This window comes from Protopterus annectens, chromosome 1.part2 (genome assembly GCF_019279795.1).
Source record: "Protopterus annectens isolate FY-2018-M chromosome 1.part2, PAN1.0, whole genome shotgun sequence".
Lineage (NCBI taxonomy): Eukaryota > Metazoa > Chordata > Ceratodontiformes > Protopteridae > Protopterus > Protopterus annectens.
Genome location: NC_056727.1, coordinates 1,156,881,611 through 1,156,897,645, shown reverse-complemented (window position 1 = coordinate 1,156,897,645; position 16,035 = coordinate 1,156,881,611).

The window sequence follows — 16,035 nt, the reverse complement described above, 5'->3', positions numbered from 1 at the left end:
TTGATTTTATATTTAATTGAAATTTATAGTTATATTTAAATGAAATTGATTTTTTTATTGGATGGTTGTGTCATGTGTTTTATAGAATTGATTATTTAAACTGTGTTTAAAATTGATCAAGTATACTGATAAAGGTGCTACCTGAAAGCTTTATCTTGTATTATGTGAATAAATTAAGTACTTGAGTGTTTCATAACTGTTTTGTCTTCCTCTGAGTGAATAGTTCAACAGTTTAACAGTGAAAATTTTCTGCAGTTGGTTATGTACTTTGTAACTCCCATCATTTCCTCAGCTGGTCTTTCGAAGGTACCTGTGGCTATTATCCTAAGGGCTATACATAACTTTGTTTCCACTGGGATGGGTTCACCTCTGTTGTCTCTGGGTCTGAGTTGAGGGTGGCAGAGCTCAGTGAGTTCTTGTAGCATGTCCCTGTCCACCCTGTAGCACTCTACAATCTCCAGCTCATGTAGCTCCTGGAAGGTTACCCTGAGCCTGAACACTGTCCTCCTTCTATTTCTAGGCCTAATGCCAGCAGCAGCAGCATTGACTTCAGCATCTAACACATACATATATAGCAGACCTGTAGGAGCACCTAGCATACTTTCAGTTAAAATTCCCAACTCTGTACTCCAATGGTGAAGAGTATGGGTGAAAATCAGATTGTAGGGTGTACACATACTTTATAGTGCTCTACTGTAGGTGCTGCCTGATTGATTTGGATACCTATGATGCAGTGCACCTGCCTAGTATATCACTGACATCAGTTAATGGCTCTAGTTGAAGTTAAGCAGGGATCAACACTAATTAATACATTGTTGGCCTTTTAGATACTCTGAGCACTGTGGTGCACTGAGCAAATGTGTGCCTCACAGGTAAACACTGCTTAACAGTCAGTGCACCCCCCAATTTGCCATGCTCAGCATAGTTGCACGTCACTCAGATATGTGGAAACACTCACCCCGTAGGTAAACAAAGCTTAGAAGTCAGTGCACACACACACCCAGGCTTTCAAGCTCAGCATGGTTGGGAGCTGTGCAAATAGGTGCAGCTAAACTCCAATCAGCTTAGAAGATATTGGACACACCCTCTCTTGATGTCAGCTACCTCCTCTGTGGACAGCAACATGGCTCTCTGCCTACATGGTGGGGATATGTGGACACGGTTACTCCATTATGTTATTCAGTATCTCCACCTCATTTGCATAGGGATCCATGCTTACAACCAGGTTATTACATGTTTCCACGCCCTTCTATGATAGGAACAGCACCAGTGCACCATTGTAGATACTACATGCAGGGCCCTGTAACACATTTCTGTCTCATGTTATTAATATTTGACTTTTCCAGTTTCTTTTTTTATAACGCATATTTGCGCACTACAGCATGCCACACAAATATGCTAAGATTACTAAAAAAAATAATTTATTTTAATATAGTTACCGTAACTTTTGGAGCATGAAGTGGATAGTTTTGCTCATATGTTTGTGCGCTATGCCATTTCTGTGTGTCTACCTACATGTTTACAGCCTCTTTTGTCTGTCTACATTCCTGTACACTGAATGTTTCCATGTACACTTCAGGCACTGGCATGAGGTCTTCAGAGCTGCCTATCTGCTTGCAGGATCACTCTACTTGCGTGATTTGCATGAGATTCACTTGCTTATGAGATGATTCATGTGCCACAGAAGTTTCCATGTTGGCAACCTCATGCTCTTCACTCAGCAGCACTTAATGAATCTAAAATTGTTTGCATTTGTGTTGGCAGCATGGTGCTATGTCTACACGGTAAAAAATTGGGTAGGCTTTATTAAATTCTCCCAGTATATACAATCAAAAATCAGCTAATTACATATATTGGCTGGTTTGTCTGTGTGGGATCAGGCAATTAGCCCTTTCTGTACTGTTGAATGATCGAAGATTTGGTATGTATAATTAGCAATGGATTTGGGTGTTGCAAAAAACAAACAAAAAAAACCCAAAAAATGTTAAACAACTTTTTTTTTCAAAAGTTGTGTTTTTGAGCATTTGTGCTTGATCAGATTAGATATGATGTATTGCTTGGTTGACCAAGCAATATACAGATATAGATATAGAAATATATGAAGATATAGCTATAGATATTGCTATAGATGTAGATATAAACAAGTGTATGGCATTTCATATAATTGTTTTTTTTTCTCAAACATATTTCTCTGAATCACATTTCTTAGAAAATTTCATATACATGAAGCACTCCTTTGATATTTGTTCACTGGGGGGATCTTTGCTCCAAATCCACTTAAACATACTAGCTCCATGACTGAACAAATAAGAAAAGAGAAAAGCCCACACACAATGACTCTCTGCTGGTGAAATGCACAAACTTCCAGAGGTGAAGGTATATCATAACTGTGGGCATTGACAAGGTTCAAGAAATGTTTAACAATACAATCCTAAGATCCTAAACCATACCAGCAGTTATTGCCTGTAGCCTTATACATTTATCTCTGAGTTATGATTCAAAAAAATATAATCCAAAAAAACGGCCTCGGTTGCAACAAGATGAAGAAAGATAAAAATTCCAAATAAGCAACTAAGAAGTGCTTAAATAAAGAGAACTTTAATTTAACAAATAAAAATAAATCAGATACATCGAGTAAATCAAGCGCTTTCATCTCCAACAATTTGGAGACTTTATCAAGACAGTCTTTTATATATATATATATATATATATATATATATATATATATATATATATATATATATATATATATATATATATACATATATATCTACATATATCTACGTGGCCACATTTAAAAACACTACAACACTACTTTGTACATGACTATCAGAATTCTAACAGTCAACACTATAAGTTACAGTAATTCCTTTTATCACAAGCAAGTCACAGGTGAAGGAAAACCCACAAGTCTATGTTTTAAATGTCAGTGAAATGAGAGTCATTCAAATGAAACCGAGGTCAACTGGGTGTTGGTCAAAGGGGTGTCAGTCAAATGAGTTTTAGGTCAAGTGAACTAGACCCATGTATATATATATATATATTTATAATACACACACACACATATATATATATATATATATATATATATATATATATATATATATATATATATGTATATATATATGGATCTACTTTGCTTAAATGAAAGTACGTTTAAACAAATTTTACTTACCCAAGCTGATATCTCTGAAACGGCATTTCAATGAACATGAAAGGAACCACTTGGCCACCCACCCCACTCCCCTACTACAACTCTGAGATCACACTAAACGGAAAAGAGGGCGCAGTTCACCATGGTGGCCAAGTGATTCCTTTCACTGTGAAATGAATTTGGCAGTCCATGCATTCATTGAAATGCCATTTTGGAGAAATCAGCTCGGGTAAGTCAGATTAATTTAAACAAAGTAGACCCATATATATATATATATATATATATATATATATATATATATATATATATATATATAGATATATATATAGATATATATATATGATGCTTTGTACACTCAAATGAACAGTCAACATGTTGAAGTGATACTCACATTCCTTCTTTGCAGGGAAATGATTGTCTCTCTCTGTTGGGATGTCATATCGGCATGCACAGTCAACATATGTCTGACATGCTGATGTTGCCACATCGTGTGTTGCAGACAGTGCCACAGGGCAGGTGGACATAAACTGTGGGACACATGACAACATCTGGTGTGTGCATTTCCACAACATATGCCAATGCTGGTGCCAACTCTGCCTGCTATATAGTTGGCATTTGTTCTGTACTCCTGGTCTGTCTCCTTATGCATAACAATCTGCAGCACTGTGGTTGCTAAGGACCTGCTGATAGCTGCTTTTCTTGACAACAGTTCTTTGTCTACCCTTGTTAAATCATACTGGCATCACATCATACTTACGTCCAACTTCTTCATCTTTAATGGGAAATATTATCTCCAGAAACAAGGCATAGCTATGGTGTCCCCATGTGGTGCTACAGTAGCTAACCTATTTATGGCCTACTGGGAGGTTGACAACATTCTTAAGGACGTTAACACAATGAACCGCATCAAGTTCTACACAAGATACCTGGATGATATTATCATCCTTTTTGATGGCGATGAGATACTAGCAAATGAATTTGTTTCTTCTATTAATAACACAACTGACTTTTTAAAATTCACATCTAAATTCTCAGAGCTAAGCATTGACTACCTTGACGTTCACTTGTATAAAGAAGTTAACAATTGTGAATATTCTTCAAAGATATACAGAAAACCAACCTACTGCAACTCCTTTTTACATTACAACAGCTGCCACCCATTCAAGCAAAAGAAGGCTATTATAAAGGGACAGCTAATTCGAGCAGCCAGGATGTGCAGTAATGAGATACTATTCCAAGAAGAATGTAAAATCTTGGAAGTAATGTTCACCAACAGAGGATACCCAAATACTTTATTTGAAGAAATACTGGATGAGATCAATAATAAAAGAAGGGAAGGTCAATTTCTACCCTTACTTCCACACAAAATTTTCAGTGGACAAGAGGAAGTCTTAGAGGCTAACCCGAGGGTTGGGGATAATATATCCTTTCTTAGGGCAACCTCCAACACTGAGATAACAGCGACCTCGTTTGTAAATAGTTTCATCACAAATTACAGTATTGACTTGAGGAATATTCAAATTATACTTTATAAAAATTGGTATTATATAACAAATAATGAGGAACTCATGGACAAGTTAGGCACAAAACCTCTGATAGCATATAGGAGAGGCAATAATTTGAAAACTTTGCTAGAAAGAAGTAAACAGACGGAGCTAATGACTAGAACAAAAGGCTGTTTTCAGTGCGGGGCATGTAACTATTGCCATCTAGTGAAGGCTTCCAATTCCTTTGTAATACGCAACAAAATTTATTTTATTTATTTTATTTATTTGCAGTTGTTTAACCAGGATAGTCCATTGGGCCAAAATAACCCGTTTTCAATGGAGTCCTGGGGAGAAAAGCTCCACATAAAGATTATACAGAGATTATGTTCTACATACAGATTATACAAAGATTATGTTCCACACATAGTTTACATGAGGATTCTAAAGAAAAACATTCTATAATTTCTGGTTCAACGTTAGAAGTAGTAGTTTTTTTTTTTTTTTACTAAAAAATTACTAGGTAGGAGGAAAAAGAGTTGGGAGTAGAGAGTAGGTTATGAGGGGTGTGAACAGGAGCATTCCCATGAGGATGTTAGATGGGAATGTAGTGATTTTTTAAAGTATGGGAGGCTAGCAATTGTCCGAATTGAGGGGGGGAGGGAGTTCCATAGGCGTGCTAGTGAGAAGGACAGGAGGTTGTGTCCTGGAGGGTGTAGGGGTCTATAAACTTCTATGAGGTTTTGATTGTTAGATCTTAGGAGTCTTTGGGTTTGATGCATTTTAAAGGTAGTAGAGAGAGAGGGACAGAGGGATGGCTGGAATATGAGTTTATGTGCATAGGTGAGCTGAGTGTAGGAGAGGTAGTTGGGAAGCTCTAGCCAGTTGAGTTTGTGGAGAGGTTCACAGTGATGGGTAGATGATTTGTTACTGGTGGCAAATCTAGCTATTTTATTGTAACAAGAGGACAGTTTGGTTTTCAGAGAAGATTGTAGGTTAGTTAGAAGAGGGGCACCATAGAGAAGGGAGGGAAGGAGAAATGTGGTAGAGAGAGTAATTTTGGTAGTTGAGGTGAGGAACCGATTGTGACGGTAGAGCATGCCTAGTTTTTGGTGGGTACAAAAAGTACCACATTACACATAAACTTAATTGTGATTCTAGATCTATAGTTTATTTAGCTAAGTGTAACTACTGTGAAGCATTTTACATAGGCAAGTCTGAACGGAGACTACGGGACAGGCTGTACCAACATGATTATGCCATAAGGAAAATGAAAAAAGAAAACGCTTTAGCTAAACACATAATGAAACATCAAGGACATAGCTTTCATTTTATTGCAATTGACCAGGTCAAGAAAACAGAAAGAGGGGGTCCAGTACCTCTCTTTTTGGAGAATAAGGAGCTAGAATGGCAAATATTACTAGACTCATTTTCATACCCAGGTTTGAATGAACATTGCAATATAGCTTGTGTCCTGAAAATGAGGAGCTATAAAAGATAACTCCTTCACCTTTGTCCTACTTCACTTTCCACTTTATTTTATTTTACTTTAATAGTAATTTGTAGTAACATATACTTTTCACTACTTTTAAGACTTACACTTAGCAAGGCTTCCAACTATAGTTGCAGGTAGTGATTTCACTAGATACTTTTTTACAAACACTTTTCTATAAACATTTTTATATGCAGTCCTGTTATGCATTGTTTTTAGACTGCTTTTATTGTGTATATATTTCTTACACACTTTCATGCTTTTAATGCACATTTGCTTGGTGTATGAACGTAACAAACTGCTGATGCATCAATGTTTCATGGTTTCCAACTGTTTTAAAAGTATGAAACTACACACTTTTGAGAATGCTCCTAAACAGAGCTTTCATTCCCTGAATTTACTCTTGCAAGAAATGCTGCTAACACGCCTTCATTGTACCTGATTCTGACACTGCATTCTACTTTTGCCTCTGATGAAGCTGTAGTTTTAACCACAGTGAAAATGCTTGTTTTAATAATAAAGTGCGTTAAGGTTCAAGTTTTTTCCGACTTCAGTGTGGCTTTATACATGCAAGTGGATTTCAATTTCAGTGTTGCAGCTTGTACTGCAAACAGCCTTCACAACAAGGACTTTAACATTTTTTTTGGGCTTTACGGTGCTTGTCCGGACTGCTTTTGTGTATTTTACTGGTTTCCGTTTGTTTGCTTTAACATACTGGCATCACAGATATGCTGGTTTGCATAAATGACAGCACTGTCCATCTCCACAATACGAGTCTTTGACATTGTGCATACAAGACGTCATGTCTGTGAAGCCATTCATTCCCACACAGACAGACACATACACACACACACACACACACACACACACACACACACACACACACACACACACACACACACACCATAGCTTATTTTGACAACATCATCTACCAGCCAGTGTAACCATGCACTCCCCTTCTTTGGCCATGGTTACAACTGACACTACACACCTTTACAGATTTAAACTAAAATGGCCATTTTAGTTTGTATACCTAGCCATCAGTAGCAGCTATGGCATAGTAACATACTTAGCACCTGTGTAGTACATAAGTAGGTACCTGTAAGACTGATCATCAGAAACAGTCATAGTAGTAATGATTTCTTTTGGTCCCTCCCTCCCCACCCTCTCTCTCTCTCTCTCTCTCCTATCTATCTCTCTTTCTTTGTCAATATATTTTTATAGTTTTGGTGATTGTTGCTTTCTTTTTATCAGTTTAATGTATCATGTTTTCTAACATCTGCCATGGCTTTGTCAGTGGCACAGCATTGATTCTTGCCTCTCATTGGCCCCACCCTCATTCTGACAGCAGACCATCTGCCTCTAGCCATGTGTCTTTGTCTGGAGATTGATGCCCTGTGGTGTTTGCATGTATGTGTATGTGTGTGTGTGTGTGTGTGTGTGTGTGTGTGTGTGTGTGTGTGTGTGTGTGTGTGTGTGTGTGTGTAGGGGGTGACTGGGGCATCTCAGCAGTCTCCGGCGGTTTCTCTGTGGAAGAAAGTGGTCTTGTTCTCTTTGGTAAGACTTTCAAATAGTCATACATTGTATCACCTGGTTGGAGCTGCATCAGATGATGGAGGAGTTTGTGTACCACTATCATGCAGCTTTCAATAGACACATGAAGACGGCTGTCATGTGGTTTACAGAGTTGTATCATTGTTTGCACTGTAGCCCTTACAATCTGAGAGTGAGTTCAGTGGGGAGAGGAGTCACAGTGGAGACTGACCTCTTCCTGTGTCCGGCTCAGGCAGGGTGCTCAGGAGTGGAGGACCAACCCTGTCCCCCTTCCTGGTCTTCCCTTTTCTTGTGTCAATTCTGTCTCCCTTTTTGTTGTCCAATCTTCCCTCTGTCTGTCACTATATCCATTTTCATCCCCCCTTTCATTCAGAAGCTTCCCTGTTGATCTTTCTATGTGTTATATACTTGACTGAGTGCTCCTATATCCATACCTCAGCCCTATTTCTTTCTGCCTTTCCCTTACACCCTCTGCCGTCTACCATTCTTAAAATGAATAGGCACGTGTCTCAAAAATTGTACCCTTCTTCTCCTCCTCACTCCTATTCTTACCTGTAATGTGTTCTTATGTATGTTGACCTGTTTATTGTTTCTCCTTATAATCCCATTTCCACTCCCCTTCATTGAATAACATTGCTCATAACATTGTGATGTAGCATATGTGCATGCACATAGTCGTGTATGAGCCATGGTGTTTGAGTAATCCTTAGCTGCAATGATACACAAAGCTCTTCTCCTGCTGGACCTGTGACTTCCATGAGCAGGTTTATATTTTTTTATTGCCTGATGCATGAAATTTCTTTATATTCATTGATAGTTACCTTCAACTGTGTCGGCATCTGTATGGTACTTTTTGTGTAGTCACAAGTTTCTGAACCCCAGGATTGTGTGGCACCCATCTCTACTGACTCTTTGAAGCATGCATTATTGGCTTTTGAGCCAACCTGTCTTCCTTCTGTTGTTGACAGTCAAGCCTTGAAGTGCATGGCATGTCAGCCCAGCATAATATTCTAGAATATGCTTTGTACAGTTTTTACTAATCCATTTCATTGTTTTATACAGGATTAATGTATTACTCTATTACTGTAATTATGTACAGTCCCAAGCTGTAATTGTGTACTTACCTAAGATGTTACTGTACTTAATTTATACTGCCTGTTCAGCACTCATTCAATTGTTTTATACAGAATTAATGTATTGCTCTCTTACTTCTGCAATTATGTACAGTCCGAAGTATAGTTGTGTACTACTCTTAGATCTTACTGTGTTTAATTTATACTATGTGTTCAGCCCTCATTACATTGTTTTATACAAAATTCATGTATTGTTTTATTTCTACCAGTAGTGTAACTAGGGCAGGATGAGAGGGGCAGCAGTCCTAGATGCAAAGTGTTGGAGGGACGTGATCAGCCTATCCCAATCACTTTTTAATGTAATACTGAATGGGCGAGTCTTCATTGAAGGTTGGGCATCGGGCTGGAACTCAACACCATAAAAACCAACTGCCAATCATTAGCGGACCAGAGTTCCGCTGTGGCGACCCCTAACCGGGAAAAGCCAAAAGACAAACAACAACAACTGACTTCTAAAAGCCAGTATTGCATTTGTGGACAAACCTTACTGCTGTAGCTCTCTGTATTGTGGTCTAAACTGCAGCATGTACTTGCTATATTTTAGCAAACAGTTTGCTACAGTTTAAAAGTAAAAAAAAAATGTTTATTTATTTTTATATACTAAAACCTGTGAGCTGTAACAGTCCGTATAAGCTGTGTGTAAACTGTAGCAACTAAGTGCTACATTTGTAGCAAGCAATTTGCTACATTTGAAAAGGAAATTCTTTTTTTTTATTTTTTTTTATTATTACTTTTTAAAGTATTTTCTTTTTTTTTTTAATAAACTATGTTAAAGGAGATTTGAGGGGCAGGTCATAGAAACTGGACCTGAATGACTGGGGATAGAGGAAGGGGTGTGTGTCATGCATCTAGCCACCTGGTTGGAGTACCAACAGAAGGAACATCATTTTTTTTGCTGGGGGTGGTTAGATCTAACTTTAATAATTCAATCACTTATGGCTTATTGCAATGAAGTGTTTCCTTTTTTTTATTTTGCTCTTCACTTGAAGAGCTGAGGAGGTGGAATACTGGTTCACAGCACTAGCTCAGGGGACTTATCGAACCACTACACTTCTGATTATGGCTATAATTATGTACAGTCCCAAGCTATAGTGGTGTACTATATTTATATCATACTTTGTTTAATTTAATTACTTTTTCTTCTTTCCCTGTGCTATTTTTATACTGAATGCATGTGCTGTTCAGACATATATCTATGTCATACTCTTGGATTAGACTGCATTACATAATTTTTTAATAGTAAGTTCAAGTAGTTACTGCAAAAATGTTATGACATCTTTGTTTCACTTAGTAAATGTGATCCACGGCATGGTTTATCAACCCTCCATATCTTCTCTGCCTACTGCTTAAATCCTCTCATTGTATCAATGTTGTCTTTGATAATTTGTCCCACCTGGCAATCATGGAGGTCCTGTCTCATTTTAACCCTTCTGTAGCCAGCTTCATTGCTGCTGTTGCCCTGATGCAGTGTACAAACTGTTTAATGTTCACAGGCATCAAACTACCGCTAGAACAATATGACACAATCTGTTAGTGGTGTATCCATATGACCTGGAGGCCACCTTCTTGCTTGTAGGGATGTTTGATACGCATCACATAAACTCACCCATGCACTCATAAGATCACTGCAAACAAACAAATATTGAGGTTCTAAAAATAAATACATAAATAAATAAATAAATAACTAACTAAATAAATAAATAAATAAAACAATAGCATTATTAGTTACCCAGGGTATTTTTCCCCAATAATACTAACTTTCTACATTTTCTCTAGTATGCAAAGGACAAAATAGTCCCAACTAATGACCTAATTAGTACAAATTACCATAATAATTATCTCTATCCTAATCTATCTCTCATTTTGCACACATGCTACTACATCTCTACCTCATACCAACATTACAATATTATTTTAAAAACTGAAATGATTTTTATAGAAGTATTGCATATATACAGTATGTGTATAATGTAATTAATTTATGAATGTTATCTCAGTTTTGCCTGCTACTGTGATATTTTACTAGCATTTCCCCTTTAAAATATTTTGACATGTACGTAGATTTTCTCCCCTGACTGCCTCTGGAAATGTGCTTTCAAGATAAGTTCACTTGGTCTATCCTGGCAAATAAATGGAAATAAATACATAAATATTACATTTTATTTCATTTATTTATGTATGTTAACTGGAAACAGCAATGCTGTGGATCCATATCCAGGTACAGTCTTGGTGTTACAGAAGAAGTAAAGGGATGCAAAAAACCCCCAAAACAATGAAATTGCAAAGCAAAATATAAAACAATCATGGGTAGAGTATAAAACAATGGTATGTCATGAAAAACAAAAGAAACAATAATAAAAAGTATACACATACTGGAATGAAGTAAAATTACTGAATATAAATCAATAATGAGTAGAATATAAAAACAATTATATTGTACGTGCATGAAAAGGAACATTAATGAAAGGTATACATATTGTGAACACTACAGCCATGGTGGTGCAACGGTAGCATTGTCGCCTCACAGCAAAAGGTTCTCCCGTTTCATTCTCAGCTGGGGTGCCTTCTGTGTGGAGTCTGCATGTCCTCCCCATTGTCGAGTGGCGTTTGAAAGATATGCGTAAATGGGTGTGTCTTTGTTGAAGGTTGGGCATTGAGCTGGCACCATGAAAATCTACTGCTAATCATTAGCGGACTGGAGTTCTGCTGTGGTGACCCCTAACCGAGAAAAGCCGAAGGAACAACATACATATTGTGAACACTAGAGAGATTAATACTACTTACAAACTTTCTGATAAGTACTTTGTGCAGGAAAGGAATGAAAGGTGTGAGAGAAAAACAAAGTGCAGTTAGATGATAGGAGGAACTGGAGGGTGAGCATGGGTGGAGTACTGTAAACATAGAAGTTAAGGAGGTGGGAACATTTGCAGATAGGCAGGAGGGTTGGAGGGTAAGAAAGATGAAAAAATTGGGAAGTCCATATATGGAAGAGTAAAATGTGCGAATCATAGGGTTAATTGCATGGTAATGGAATAGGAGCTTAGATGACTAAAGTTATTTTATAGGGTGATAGTCGAGGTATGTGTACTTCACAATCTTCCAAGAATAAGAATTATGAAACCTTGGCAGTGATCCACTAACACAACTGCACCATATTCACATAACACCAGGCTGCAGACTGCAAAACATTCACTGTCAGACAAACTGTAACTGATGACTCTTGTCTGGTACACATTATGTATGTGTTGGTATAGACAAAGGCAGGCTGACAGATGGCTTTCAAGTGCTAGTATATGTGATGTTATGAGGGCCCCTACAGTTCCACATGCAGCACAATATGATTTTGATGTGATAGTGTCTCGTGTAGTTATGAATAACCAAAGATGATCAACCCAGAAGGACATGCAGAGGGACTTACTAGAACTTGCTATGCATTTATGAAATGCAAGTAAGACTCTGCTACTGAGTGAAATCGTATACTCATTCAGAATGATGCCCAAGTACAAAGACAAGATAGCTGGCTTTAACAACTGGCTAAGTGGCTGGTTTCTTTCTAGGGGATTTAGTATGTGTTAGCTTGGGACAGATGACTGGGTGGCCACGGTGATGCAGCAGCTAGCATTGCCACCTCACAGCAAGAGATTCTCCAGTTTGATCCTCGGCTGTGGTGCCATCTGTGTGGAGTCTGGATGTCCTCCCTGTGGTCGCGTGGGTTTCCTCCGGGTGGTCCGGTTTCCTCCCACATCCCAAAGACATGCTGTAGGTGGATTGGACATTCTAAATTGGCCTTAGGTGTGAGTGTGTGCAAGTGTGTGCCTTCTGTGGAAGGTCGGGTGCTGGGCTGGCAACTCGACACTGTAAAACTCCACTGCCAATCATGAGTGGACAGGTGATCCACTATGGCGACCCCTAACCGGGAAAAGCCGAAAGAAGAAGAAGCTTGGGACAGATGACTGACAGCCCAATTTCCATCACTAAAGATTGCCTGTACCTTTTATTCTGTAAATTCTGCATACTGGTCAAAGCACTTGTAGCTCCTATGATGTCTTTTCAGGCAAACTAACGTTTGGACATTCCAACATAATCAAAAGGTTTGCAATAAATTCTGGGCAGATTCAGATTGCTCCACTGAATGCCAGAAGTTATCTTCATCATCACCCTCATCAACTCTCTTTTTTCTGTTTATTTTTTGTTTTTTTTGAGCATGTTTTATATGGAGCTGGGGTGTTGCATCAACTGTTGTTGCCGACTCTCTCAGTTTAGTGCTGTGCTCCTACCTTCATTCACTATAAACATTGACTTTCACAGGTCTTCTGACATGCAATCCATCTATCACTTTGCCAGAATTCCTTGTTTCTTCTTGTTTTCTTCCTGTCTCTCCCAAATCTTCATCACAAAATGGTCTTTTGTGTTCCCATAAATGTGACTAAAACGTAGTCATTTGTTTTCCTTACCTGTGGAGTCAAGTCTACTTCAGCTTCTGCTATGATGTCATAATTTTTTTCATCTTTCCCACAGTTTACATTCTACCATCAATCTCAGGCACTTCATCTCAATCATTTCAAGCTTCTTTAACTGACCTCCTTTCACTGTGCAGGTTTCTGTGTTTTACAAAAGAACTGATCACACCACTGTTTTGTACACCTTACTCTTCAGTTTATTTGGTATTGTTTGTCAGTTGTCGGCAGCATCTCTGATTCTGGCTTTGACGACCTTATTCAAACTTCCCTTCTTCACAATGACCATTTCGAGATTCTTGAAGCTGTTGAACTGTTCCATTATTTTCCCTTCTACCTCAGTTTTCAGTTTCTTCTAATTTCCACCATTTGCTGCCATAACAACTATTTTACTTGTACTCAGTTTTATCACATAAACCATCGGTTTTCCATTCTAGTTTCTTATAATTTGTGCAGTTACTGTTTAGAGTCTGATTGTAATATGACATTGTCTTCATGCAGCAGCTTTAATCATTTTTCCCTTCTGACCTGTTTACTAATGTAGTCCATCACAAGCGTGAACATCACTGAGCTGTACGCTGAACCGAAATGCACAGACATTCTCACAGCGAATTCCTCTATAAGTTCAAGCTCTGTTTGTATTTGTGTCATTGGGTTCTCGTGTACAGTCAACACTAGGTGCACTACACTGTAGTTGGAATCATCACAGGATGACCCAAATACACTTTCCTGGGACCTTGTCATATGCTTTTTCTAAGTCTAATAATACCAAAGTGGACTCTTTCCTCATCTATAATTTCTTCTTCACTAATATGTGTCTCACTGTAAACAGTGGGTCATACCTTTTAACCACTTAGAGTGAGAAATCTGGACAAAGCCATAAATAATGGGGGGGACAAAGCCCCTAAAATAGGAACAATTTTTAAATATTGCTCTTACAAATGTAGAACATTGATAGAATAGCAGGTTTTGTGTTAGCAAGTCTGAAACTCAAAGGTCTGTCATTATTTTCTGACTTCAGTCTTTAATGACTTGCCAAAGATTTTCCTGAAAACCACATGTTTATGAAAAACTAACCAAAACATGAGGGACAAATCTGGGCATTCTGTTAAAATATATACATTTGAGAGGTATGCATTGGGTTGGTTGCACTACATCCTGAGCGGAACCTAAAATGTTCATTCCTATCTTACTTTTTACTGTTCTGCTAATTCACTTGTCAATCACTCCCTTCAGCCCACAGTGGTGAATGCCTACTTTGTTCTTATACACTGGCTCTAAAATGCTAATTCTCTAGTCAGGTTCAGGTACCTAGGCAGCGAGACATTTCCCTGTGGTACATTTGGATGGGGACAGATGGCTGAAGTGACATTTAGCTGCAGAGAAATATGGCTTTTTGCGAATTCCCTGTGGGCAAAGAGAAGCACACACTGGCACTGCCTTGCCCACAGCTTTAATGACCAAGTGCAGGGGGGGCAGAAGAACTAATGAGTGTTGTGTTCAGTGTACAGCACATGCTTATGTAACTACAACATGCAGAAGTGTGCTGCAGCATTGAGAATGTCCTGCATGCTAGTGTAGTCACATTTAGGCTCCAGTATGCATACGGCTGTTGTGAATTCCCTGTGGGCAAACAGAAGAATGCAGTGTTATGCCTACAACTTCAACAACCAAATGCACAGGGGGGAAATAATGTCTATAGTCCACAAGGCAACATAAGACAGCAGGCTGGTCAGTGGACTTGTCAGTGGCAGTAAAAATGTAGTGCACAATTGGCAACACCTTTATAAGCGGTGCTTGTGAACCACTACCCCTTTCACAGTATCTAGAGAACATCACATAAAATGCATACTTGAGCCTAAATGTGACTACACTAGCATGCAGGACATTTTCCATGCTGTAGCACACTTCTACATGTTGTAGTTACATAAGCATATGCTGTACACTGAGCAAAACACTCAGTTATTTTGCCCCCCTGCACTTGGTCATTAAAGCTGTGGGCATGGCAGTGCCAGTGTGTGCTTTTCTTTGCCTACAGGGAATTTGCAAAAAGCCATATTTCTCTGCAGCTAAATGTCACGTCAGCCATGAATCCCCAACCAAATGTACCACAGGGAAATGTCACGCTGCCTATGCGCTTGAACCCAAATAAATTGCTAGATTTTGAGGCTCACCTGCAACTTGAATGCATCCATATCTGTGTTGAAATACACTTTGTTTTAGTATCAAGACAAAATTTTCTTTCTCTCTTTACTGTTTGTCAGAATCTATCTAAATTGTTGAAATGAAAAAAAGAAGAGCCCTAAATGACCATTTTTATTTTTATTTATATTTATATTAATTTTAATTTTTTCTCTCAAATCTTGGCTTTTATGCAGAGCTTGTTCTTTTAACTAGAACCTACTGAAAAGATTTTACGAATATCCCTTCTGAAAATATGTCTGAGTCTGTCTTAGAAATGTCAAACTGTCATGTTGTGTTTTAAACAAAGAGTTTTAAATACAGAGTTTTAATTTCATGTTCGTCGGAATGCCATGGAGGTGTGTACCAAAGGACTAACTTGATTGGTCAACATTCGTCATTCATTGTAGGTTGTTTCATTGAATGACACCAATTATTAAACACTGAACACAGCTTACCTATTTGGATCTGAAGAAGGCTTGAAAAAGCTGAAAGCGCTTGTCCGTTGTTTACATCAGAAGGGTTCTTCACTTTTATGTTTGTCTTTTCTGTTTTTATGACATTCTCATGTGTTAAAGCT